Source organism: Mauremys reevesii, linkage group 2 (assembly GCF_016161935.1).
Source record: "Mauremys reevesii isolate NIE-2019 linkage group 2, ASM1616193v1, whole genome shotgun sequence".
NCBI lineage: Eukaryota > Metazoa > Chordata > Testudines > Geoemydidae > Mauremys > Mauremys reevesii.
Genome location: NC_052624.1, coordinates 150,632,776 through 150,645,237, shown reverse-complemented (window position 1 = coordinate 150,645,237; position 12,462 = coordinate 150,632,776). Strand labels below are relative to the sequence as shown.

At 43.3% G+C, this 12,462-nt stretch overlaps 1 protein-coding gene across 10 annotated transcripts in view; it reads right to left on the bottom strand.

Annotated features, from left to right (window-relative positions):
- The window catches only part of SLC23A2 (solute carrier family 23 member 2), a 116,466-nt gene that overhangs the window by 97,497 nt on the left and 6,507 nt on the right, over positions 1-12,462 (bottom strand). For all 10 annotated transcript variants that reach the window (XM_039525018.1, XM_039525022.1, XM_039525013.1 and 7 more), the window contains one exon: positions 10,798-10,864. The gene's annotated coding sequence lies outside the window, so the exon portion shown is untranslated. The remainder of the gene's footprint in view (positions 1-10,797; positions 10,865-12,462) is intronic.

Genomic DNA, 12,462 nt, shown 5'->3' with positions numbered 1-12,462 from the left:
CCTGAGTTAAGTGTCCGGGCTTCCTATACAATGCATAGGAGAAGTTAGGCGCCTACGAATGGAGCCACAAAAACCACTGAGCTGAGCAGGAAGTTTCCTGACGTAGCCAGTAGGAAATGCCCTAAGACCTGCCCCTCAAAAGGTCATAGATGTCTAAGTTTGGGAGTCAGAGCCATGAACCCTCTCCTGAAGTTAGATGTCTAAGCCGTTTCTCACAAAAAAAGAGTTGGTAGTATCTTTATAACCTTTAGCCCAGTGTTCAGGGTACTCAGCCAGGACGTGGAAGACCCATGTTCAGTTCCATTCTCTGCCTGATTGTGGAGCAAAGACTTGAACTTGGATCTCCCCACTCTCAAGAAAATGCTGTAACCACTGGGCTATGGGTGCATGCTGGGCAGATCGCTCAGGCTCTCCTGTTGAAACTGTTCCTCTGTGTATAAATAATTAAATATGCATTGGAGCACTTGGATCTCTCTTCTCCTAAGTGAGCGTGCTAACCACTGGACTAAAGTTACTGGGGGTTGGAGGAATGCAACACCATTTTTTCCTTGTGTTGTTTTGTGCAGCACCCATTCTGGTAGGCAGTTTCTGACACCACCTACTAGATAGAGCCCCGCAGGTGAGATAGGCAAGGCAACGTCTTGTTTGAGGATCTTAGCTGTGAGCGAGGCGCCTAGACAGAGGCAGCTGTGTGCATGCCCAGCTAGAGATTTAAGCACTAGGGACTTTAGACACCCACAGAGATAGATGGCAGCTGACTGGGGGATTAAGGTGGCTAAAATGGCAGTTAGGCATCTAAATCCCTTTATGGGTCTAGCCCCAGATAGTTTCTCACCCCAGAGCAAAACATTAACTCCTATCATTAATGCTTTTAAAATTATCTGAGCACTCCTCACTCTCTTGCCCATACAGTGAAAGATTTATGTAATATTGCACTTTATTTCAACATAGTATGGCAACTATCTAGTAGTTTATCACTTTCACAACGGAACAAGTTTGAAAAGATTGTTTACACAGACTGGCATGTGTTCAACCAGTCCTGCTCATTATTCCCCTTGCTATTGTTTGAGATATGTTTAGATAAAAGGTATTATTCAATCATCCAGCTTCACCTCCTCACCATTCTCTGTTTGTGAAGCCAGTTTGCTGTTTTGGAAATTAATGCAACGTTACAAATTTAGCATTGCTACTTCACTGGAGAAACAAATACGAAAAGGAGAAAAGACAAGACATTGCTTAAACACAACTGATAGTCTATGCAGCAAGTAAAATGATTAACATGGGTACAGCAAGGTGTGATTTACCAAATAATAATAAAAATTAACTCACAATGGATTTGAAATTTTTCCTCAGCATAGAAGTCTTTAAGTAAGAAAAGATTTAGAACACATTTAAGTCCAACATGGACTGAGAATTTATAGTTAAAGAAATTTTTTTTTAACAATTAGCCAACCAATGTAAATGAGAAGATAATAGAAATGAAAATTTCCATTTCTATGTTGGTCATCAAGGAATGTCACAAAGGAAAATTAGAATAGGTTGACAGTGGTTCAAACAGCTATAAAGATATTTTTACCATCTTGAGTAAAACCTTGAAAAAAATTTATTCTTACAACAAGTCTACCCTTTTAAGACCACCTTATTTTAGGCCATGTATTTAAATTGGTTAAATGAATAAATTTTCTGTCTTTTGTAACCTTTTGACAGGCTAACAATTTATTCTTTTACCATGTATTAAAGTTAAAAGGCTTTTATGATGTTTCTGTACATAATTTGGTTTGGCACATTTTAGTAACTAAAGTTATATGCATAACACAATGATTGGCATTGTGTTATGCATATATGGCACTTAATTGGCATTACTTAATGTCCATATGCCTTGAACCTTTTCTTAAATGCAGTAACTCTTTCCCTGTTATTTACTATTTGGAGTAAAACCCCTTTCTTAGGGCTTGGCTACACTTACAAGTTGCAGCGCTGGTGGAGGCTTTCCAGCGCTGCAATTAACACCCCGTCCACACTTGCAGGGCACAACCAGCGCTGCAACTCCCTGGTTGCAGCGCTGGCTGAAAACCCATCCGGGTTGGGGTATAAGAGTGCAGCGCTGGTGACACCAGCGCTGCTCAGCAGGTGTGGACACTCACCAGCGCTTTACCTGTCCTCCAGGGAATAAGGAGCTATCCCAGAATTCCTGTTCAGCCACTCTGCACATCAGTTTGCACTCTACTGCTCTTGCCTCAGGTGACCCGCCCTTTAAATGCCCCGGGAAATTTAAAAATCTCCTTCCTGTTTGCTGCAGCCAGGTGTGGAGTGCAATCAGTTAATCAGTTACAGGTTACAGGTAACCATGCCTCCACGCGGCAAACGAGCCCCAGCATGGAGCACAGGTGAATTGCAGGACCTCATCAGTGTTTGGGGTGAGGCGTCTGTTCAGGCACAGCTGCGCTCGGCCGTAGGAATTACGATATCTTTGAGCAGATATCAAGGGACATGCTGGATAGGGGCCATCAACGGGCGCACTACAATGCAGGGTGAAAGTTAAAGAGCTGCGGAGTGCCTATTACAAAGCCCGAGAGGGGAATCGCAGATCCGGATCCGCCCCCACGACCTGCCGTTTTAAAGTGTAGATGGACAAAATACTAGGTGGTGACCCACTGACAATCACAGGTTAACGATGGACACTTCTGAGCAGGCTGGGGACAGGAGGAGGAGGAGGCTGCGGGGAGAGGAAACCGCGAGTGAAGCTCCTGGGATGGGGAAGAAACCGCAGATTCCATGGTGGCATGCAGCCAGGAGCTCTTCTCAAGCCAGGAGGAAAGTAGCCAATCGCAGCAGGAGCCATCAGTTGCTGAAGGACAAGCAGAGGAGGCGGTGTACGGTAAGCGGCTTTTATTTTCTGGGTGGAAATGTTTCTGGAGAGGAAGGGGGGTTATGGATGCATGCATGGCAGCGTCTAGATGTGGAATAGCCCGTTGATGTGGTCTATCACGTCGCGGTAATCTGCTTCAGTTATCTCAGCAAAAGCTTCATCCAGAGCGTGGGCAATATGCCTGCGCAGGTTTATAGGCAGAGCCACTGTGTCCCTTGTCCCAGTGACGGTGTCGCGTCCGCGCCACTCGTCGGCCAGGGTGGGGCGGACCATTTGTGTACCACGGCACGCCGCCTAGGGGCCCGGGCGGAATCCACATTGCTCTAAAAGAGCCCCGCTGTTCCCTAGTGACTGCAGTAGGGAAACATCTTCCAGGATTAAGTCCTGTGAAAAATGTTGGGAGACTCTTTAGTGAAGAGATAGGAGATAAGATCACCCCTGCATCTGCATCTTCACTCAACCCCTCTAGCACTCCAGATTACCCGAAGCAACCAGCTCCCCTCTCACTCAAGCCCTCCTCACTCACCATTTCGTGGCTTCTGTTGTGTTTTCCTTTTGGGATAAAGAATGCAAGTGAGAACTTGCAAGTGAGAACTCCCTCAGTGTAACAATTCATGTCTGGAGATAGTGGATACAATGCTGCCCGTGTTAAATGTTGTCATTTCTGTGTGTACAGTGACCTTGACTGGACTGCCCAGATGTTCAACATCACAGAGGCTTCAAAATTTGAGAAAAATCCCCGAAAGAGCAAAGAGGACATGCTGAAAACTGTTCTTCAGCACTCTGCTACAGAGAGAAAAGAATTGAAGGAGTGGCGAGAGAAAGAAAGCAGGACCCGCAAGAGAAATGCAGTGGCCAAGAGGAAAAGCACGGAGCGGCTGCTAAGCATCCTGGAGCGCCAAGCGGAGTCTATAGAGTCACTCGTTGCCATGCAAGCAGAGCACTACCGTGCTACTCCCCCACCCGCCCGTCCTTTGTGCCTTGTGCCCCAATGTCAGCTCCAACCACCTTTCCCCAGCTTCCAGGCTCTTAACACCACCAGCTGCCTCCAACACCTGTCGTTCCCCAACCAGCCCTGATACCTACCACCACCCTTACCCTCTGCATTCAACCCCCATCACCATGCAGTATATGCACCCTGAAGTGCAGGATTCATTAAACAGCAATCCAGACATGGCATATGCAAACTTGTGACTGTACAGTTCACCAACCCACACCCTTGCCCTCTTGTGTTAATGAAATGTTGTGTGTCTGTCTGTCTGTCAAGGAAGATATTTTCTTTTCAATAAAACAATTCTTGGCTTTGAAAACAGTCTTTATTATAGCAGATAGTGAAAGACACCTTAGCCCAGTAAAGAAAGAGGCACTGCAAATCATATTATTATTATGGATAATAGAATAACAGTGTAAGCAGTGCAATTCACTCCCATGCAAGGCAGCAAACATTACTGTTGGCTTTCAGCCTCAAATTCTTCCCTCAAGGCATCCCTAATCCTTGAAGCCCTGTGCTGGGCCTCTCTATTAGCCCTGCTCTCTGGCTGTGCATATTCAGCCTCCAGGACTTGAACCTCGGTGGTCCATGCCTCACTGAATGTTTCACCCTTCCCTTCACAAATATTATGGAGGGTACAGCAAGCGCTTATAACCGCGGGGATGCTGCTTTCCCCCAAGTCTAGCTTCCCATACAAACATCTCCAGCGAGCCTTTAAACGCCCAAAAGCACACTCCACAGTCATTCTGCACCGGCTCAGCCTGTAGTTGAACCGGTCCTTGCTCCTGTCAAGCTTCCCTGTATAGGGTTTCATGAGCCAAGGCAGTAACGGGTATGCGGGGTCTCCAAGGATCACAGTGGGCATTTCGACATCCCCTACTGTGATCTTCCTGTCTGGGAAAAAAGTCCCTGCCTGCATCTTCCTGAACAGGCCACTGTTCCGAACGATGCGTGCATCATGCACCTTTCCAGGCCAGCCTGTGTAAATGTCAATGAAACGCCCGCGGTGATCCACAAGCGCCTGGAGAACCATAGAGAAATACCCCTTACGGTTATCGTACTCTGCTGCCAGGTGGGGGCCAGAATAGGAATATCGTCCCATCTATCGCCCCTCCACAGTTAGGGAAACCCATTTGTGCAAAGCCATCCACAATGTCCTGCACGCTCCCCAGAGTCACGGTCTTTCTTAGCAGGATGCGATTAATTGCCTTGCAAACTTGCATCAAAACGATTCCCACGGTCGACTTTCCCACACCAAACTGGTTCCCGACCGACCGGTAGCTGTCTGGATTTGCCATCTTCCAGATTGCAATAGCCACCCGCTTTTCCACCGTCAGGGCAGCTCTCAATCTTGTGTCCTTGCGCGCAGAGTGGGGCGAGCTCAGCACACAGTCCCATGAAAGTGGCTTTTCTCATACGAAAGTTCTGCAGCCACTGCTCGTCATCCCAGACTTCCATGACGATGTGATCCCACCACTCAGTGCTTGTTTCCCGAGCCCAAAGCGGCGTTCAACGGTGCTGAGCATTTCCGTGAATGCCGCAAGCACTCTAGTGTCACACGCGGCAGACAAATCCATATTGATATCATCGTCGGACTCCTCACTGTCACTTTGGAGCTGAAGGAATAGCTCGACTGCCAAACGTGTTGTGCTGGTGACACTCATCAGCAGAGTCCTCAGCAGATCGGGCTCCATTTGCCACAGAAATCGCGATTCACAGAGAGTAACAGAAAGACACTCACAATGGCGCCAAACGCTGCCGGAATGAATGCTGGGATGTGAAGCGATGCACCACGGGGCGCTGGCAAACAGGAAGCGGAATGACCCGCACACTTCCTTCCCCTTCCCACAATACTCAGCGCCAAAACGGCGCCAAAACGGGACGAGGTGTTCTGTGGGATAGCTGCCCACAATGCACCTCTCAATACAGCGCTGGAAAGTGCTGCAAGTGTGGCCACACTGCAGCGCTGGTAGCTGTCAGTGTGGCCACACTCCAGCGCTGGCCCTTACACAGCTGCATGAGCAGCGCTGTAACTCCCAGCGCTGCAACTTGTAAGTGTAGCCAAGCCCTTATATATTCTCCCTTCAACAGACACAACTTCCTATTTGAATAATTAAGGCAAGACGAGATCAGTGTAGATATCCTCTTTTTAAAAGATACCCACACACTGTGATGTCTCCACAACCAATCTATTACCTGCCATTCAACAAGGCACTGGTTGTCACAACAGCTTACAGAATAAAAATGGTAATTATACTATTATACTTAATATACCGGATACATTGTTCTAAGGACAAAAGACTGAGCATATTCAGAAAGTGCTGAATGGACTATGAAAGCATTTGTTAACTGGTGTGCAGAAGTTGAGCTAACATATGTCCAAAAGATTAAAATAAAAAAATAAAAAAAGATCTTGCTAAAAATAGCAAAAGTCCAAGGGTTCAGACAATTCTATGGTCTTAGGCTCATCTAACGCTAGGAAACAAACCCACTGCTGACAATCATCAATAAGTTCCTCTGAAATTACGTTTAAAATTGCTTAATTGCTTGTATTGCTTGGTTTAACTGAGTTCCAGGCCTGGTCAACACTTAAAATTTACACTGGCATTGCTACATCTGCTAGAAGTGTGAGCTAATGGCTGAAAGCTGAAGCTAGACAAATTCTGACTGGAAATAAGGTGTCCATTTTGAACAGAGTAGGTAATTAACCATTGGAAGAATTTACCAAGGTTGTGGTGGATTCTCCATCTCTGGCAATTTTTAAATCAAGATTGGATGTTTTTCTAAGAGATATACTCTAGGAATTATTTTGGGGAAGTTCTCTCACCTGTGTTATACTAGGTCAGACTACATGATCACAATGGTCGGTTCTGGCCTTGGAATCTAGGAATGTGGTTTGGAGAAGTGGTATTACTGTAACAGCAGAACTACTCCTTCTAGCTGCCTATGTGGCATCTACATGAGGGAGCTACGCCAGTGTAGCTAGGCTGACAGAACCACACTGACATAGGCTCTGTAATGTAGATATGGCCTTTGTAATGTAGATATGGCCTTAATGACACGTTTGGTAATGGTGCTGAAAATTGTTTTGTCCTCCCATGCTTTGTCCTTCCCAACTAAACCATTGTCAGAATAGATTCAGAGGATATGACTACTCTGCAATTAAAAACCCATGGCTGGCCTGGGCCAGCAGACTCGGATTCACGGGGCTTAGGCCAAGGGACTGTTTAATTGTGGTGTAGATGTTCTGGCTGCAGCTGGAGTCTGGGCTCTAGGACCCTGCAAGGTGGGATGGTCCTAGAGCCCAGGCCCCAGCCCAAGCTCAAAGGTCTACACAGCAATTAAAACAGTACCATAGTCCGAGCCGGCAACAGGAGTCTAATTCAATGCATACATACCCAGAGGGACCCACCGCTGAAATCTGTTGCCAGTGACTGTAGTGTTTCCTAGAGTAGAAGAGGACTCAGAAATATTCTCTGTCAAGAGTAATATCAGCTACCAGCTATCATGCTGACTCTCCCCCATCTTCTCCCTTAGTGACCTATACAATCAAAACTTGGATGGATTTTACAAAAAAAAGACAATGGAAATATGCCAGTATGTTGGAAATACCATGACCCAGGTTTTGCAGAGGGAGACTAGTATGTTGCTTCTATACTGCCTTTCATCCAAGGATTTGCAAACATCAGTCAGCTGACACAGCTGTGAGAAGATTATTGAGCATCTAGGAGCTCTAATCATGAACTAGCACCCCATTTTCCTAGGTACTGGGCTATACCAAGTTAAGTTCTTCATTACTGTACAAGTTTTCCAGCTCTTGGTTTTAAAAAAAATGCAAATTGGGCTAGCTAGATTAAATAGTCAAATTACATTTGTGACTGGCTCTACAATAAAACACAAACCCCAAAATACCTGGAAAAAACAAAAGATGTCCCTCTACCTGCATCTGTTAAATGTTTTAAATGTATAAAATTCCAAGAGTAAATTGGAGTAAGTAAACTAATAATATGAACATATTCAGAGTAAATATCGGGTTAGTAAAACTACTGTCTGGTAGCCTGAAATTTATAATACTACCAGCATGATCATACAGTACTTTATAAACAATTAATTATCTTCACACTAACACTGTGCAGTAGATAAACATTGTCCCCATTTAAAGATGTGGAAAGGGGGACAGCAGTTGTGACTAACTCACCACCACACATCTTAAGAGTTTGATCCAACTGCCACTGAAGCTAATAGGAGTCTTTCAATGACTGTAGTGAGAGCTAGACCAAGCTGCTAGTCCATGCCATTAGCTGCTCATGGTTGACCCCATGTTTTTAAAAAGGAACAATCCTGTCCAAACTCAGGGCAAAGCGGTGCTCTGCATCACATCAGTTAAAACACTTCAAAAGATGATGCCTTTACCTAGTATGCACATGGCTTCAGAGATAGTATTAAGATTCATGAGCTCCCAGTCTTGCATTTACCCTACTAGATCATAATGCTTCTCTGGTTAAACTGTTGACCTGTACTTAATTCTGCATGTATTTCAACTGTCCAGAACATCTAACCTAAGTGAGAATGAAAAGTGACCACCTGCTTCAGTTTCCTTGTAAATGTCACCAAACAGCAGAAGTAATGGAGTATTTGCCCAGCCTGCTTCCTTATGAATTCCTCCTTCAGTTCCCCTTCATGCACTTCTCACAAAGAAACCTGCCTTTTCAGCCTCTCATCTGAAGTGCTGGTTGTTTAAAGAATGACTAATCAGCTGGTCCTTGAATGAGGGACAAGCAACTTGCCTACCAAAAATAACTCATTCTGGCTTCAGAATTTTTTTTTTTTGCCACAACCCTATTGTCTCATTAAATAACTAGGACTCCCTTGGTCTAAAAGACATTACAAGAGACTAGTCGTCAAATGATCTGGGAACTGCAGACAGAGCTTGGGTACAGTATCAGAAAGTCTTTGTCCCATCCCATCATCTGAAATGGTCTGCACAGACAAGCATGTTGCCTTTGTTAAGCAGGACAGAAGCAGATACTGGAATCTCCATACAAAGGACCAGTTTCTCAATTTTGGCCTCATTTATCCTTTGTAACTTAACACAGTAGGGATTCCAAGACTCAAATAACACAAAGCAGGCATCCCTTTCCACAAGAAAGGTAAAAGCCACAGCATGTTCAAATCGTATCACAATGCAGTCACCTCTCAACTGCTATTTGACTTCATGGCATTTTAATTTTATGTAACATTTGCCCGAGAAACAAGAGAGAGTTGCTATTTTTGTAATGCAGCATTTTATTCCGAATTACAAGCTAGTAATAACTTCATAGAATGACAAGTGACAAAGCCATGACAAGCTATCAAGGCTGTAGGTTTGGGGCTTTTTTTGGAAAGCATTTATATGCTCATGAATATTGTAAGATTATTTTTTAAAGCTTAAATTCAATCAGCACCACAAAATAGAAAAACTTTGAAATGTATACTTAAAGGCACAGTATAATATTCTAACTGATAATGCTAAACTAGTGACACCAAAAAGACCACCAAAAATAATGATACTACGGTAGCCAAATAAGAGCCATGATCACAGATGTGTCTCAAAAGTGGGTTCAGTTTACATCTGTAGTACTCTGCAAGCGTAACTTCAGGCCATACCTACTTGACCCAAAGCTATTATTATATGGAGATATACCTATCTCATAGAACTGGAAGGGACCTTGAAAGGTCATTGAGTCCAGTCCCCTGCCTTTACAGCAGGACCAAGTACTGTCCCCGACAGATTTTTGCCCCAGATCCCTAAATGGCCCTCTCAAGGATTGAACTCAGAACCCTGGGTTTCGCAGGCCAATGCTCAAACCACTGAGTTATCCCTCCCCTCTTCCAAAGATTTCCCATCATGGCTAATACCAGTTCAGCTCCACTGGCGTTAGCACCTTGATAGCCCTGGCATAGACAGGCCACCAACATATTAACGGCCGAATCATCTAACTCCGCTCTAGTGGGCATAGTGCTTCAAATACCAGCAGCAGCCTGTTTACGCTAGGGTACCTGCGTGTGCTCAAAGCCTAAAGTTCTGTCTCCCCACTCCAACCTACTTTTAAATTTTACAGCTGATCACAGCAAGAACAAGCACCCCGATAAGAGTTGAACCCACACTGAAGACATTTACATGGGGGGAATGGGGAGGGGAGGGGAAATCGCCAACAAGTCTAATGAGATATCAGGGGATGACAAGCAAACCAGAGTAACCACAATGAAAATGTTCTAGTGCATTTTAAAGTACTAATGAGGCTCAGGCTTACTAAATGCATGTAGGCATAAGAATCTATTACATGTACTTAAGAGTGCAAGTATACAGAATCAGAAATTAGATATGGAAGAGACCTATTAAGTCAACCTGCTCATTCACCAGACATTACAGAATTGCTCTCTACTATACATTCTCAAAATGTTTTATCCAGTCCACTTAAAATGACTCATGCAATAAGGTAGCTGACTAACAAATACATGCAGCTAATAAATTTCAGGGATGCCCAGAACATTCCAAACCACCCCTATGTTCAGTGTTAGATTTAAAACACCATCCAGGAAAGAAGAAAAAAAAATAAAAAAAAAATCAACCAACTTTTCCTTCAGTGTTTATACCCATTTGACTCTGTTTATACCCATTTGACTCTTAAAAGTCTAAACTTCATTTTTTGCCTCCTATAATCTGAAAATAGCTGACCACCGCCAGACTTTTTTCCACCTTCCAGACTAGAGTTACCATCGGTACACTACTAATCACGAGAAAATAGGGTTTCTAATGGAAACATGCTCCACAATAATGATAGCAGTATTACGGATTACAGGAGAAACGGATAAGTGAAAGCTTACAAGCAAAACATTTTAATGCAACAGAGCACAGCAAACAGATTTTGTTTTCAATTATTTAATTTATTCCTACCTTCCACTACAGCATGATGCACATCCCCTTACATAACCCGACTGTCAGTCTTCTCTTCCTGCAGATTCTAAGCAAAAATAAAACATATTTTAATTATTGACATAGTGTTTCGTAAGTGTTCGCTCTTCGTAAATATAGTTAGGTGAGTAGCGGATGGTTGTAACTGTTTCAGATATGTATGGACATAAAACAGGGAAATTCTTCCAGCTAACTACCAAAATTTCCCCAAATCAGTTCCAACACATCTCTCAGTCAGATCGCATTCTGGTTTGTGCTATACCCTCAATTTAATTTACATGACAGGCCCTAGAATACCTAAGAATATCTTGAACATTCTTCTCCATAGTGCCTCAAGCTTGAAAATGAAATGTATGAGAAAAATGTGTTTGAAAGAAAAATCATCCTTAAAAAATGGCTCCCCAGTCATAGTATCTCTAAGGCCTTGGCTACAGAAAAGAGTAAGAAGAATCTTGTCTACATGAGAGAAATTGACCAGAATAGCTATTGCAGAATAAATTATTCCATATCATCTCCTTGTATGGACACTCCTGGAATAAAAGTCCAGAATAATAAAGTGACTTTTATTCTAAAACAGAATGTCCACACAGGGAGCTACTCTGGAACAGTAATTCAAGTAAATTTCCCCTGGGCAGGTAAGGCCTAAAAAAAGTTAATACTGTCTGAAATTAGATCATTATGGCAGGTTATCCACTATTTGAATCTATACTACTAAAATAAAAAAAAATAAAAAAACCTTACCAGTTTAATTTAACCCCCTTCCCAAGTGACAAACTAAACCAAAGAAAGCTATTCTTATACCAGAGTAAGAGCCTTCACATGAGGTTTCTACACTATGTCAATTATTGGTATAGACTGGGGGGGGGGGGGGCGGGGGCGGGCAAAATCTTCCCATGTAGGCAAAGGAGAGAAAGTGACAAGCTGACTTATTCTAATTATAACCCTTTGACATGGAAAACAAGACATTAACAAATTGAAATCCTACAACCCATCTCTAGCTATTTTTCTTTTCTACCCAATCTTTTGATGAAAGGGTTGTGGGGGGGTCCCCCACATTTTTAGCATTTTCTGTTAGGGAAAAAAAATCAACTGCTGCTGCCCTTACTAAGCTACACATGATGAAAAAATGTCTTCATTGAAACAACACTAATACCAAAGCTCTGATCTTTATTCTTCTCTTTGAATTCAATTATGTGTTAACTTCAAAGCAGGCGTGGGAGTATTTCAATGCTAATGCTATTAAGGCAGACAATAATAAAAACACTCAACAAGGCATATTTTTAAAATATCTATATCCTCCCACCCCATCTCAGAAAGGACTCTTTTCTTGCTGCTCTGTCACCATGTCCTACTACTTCCTAGAAAACTGTAGGAGTTGCTATTGCTTGGTATATTTCCTTTTTGCTTCCCAAACTCACCTTTGGATCAAAAGTAAATGCAAGATGAGGACATGGTTCTTTACTTAAAAAAAAAAAAAAAAAGCAGCGAGCAGCTGCCCAAGTCACTGCTGGAAAGAATGGTAGTCACAAACCCTGTGCCTTTCCCTTAGGGCTTAAACAATACTCTAGTAACTCCCACAAAAACTCACTAGGGGAAAAAAAAAAGGTGTTCTCTTATCACACATTAGTTAACACATGGTAAAATCCT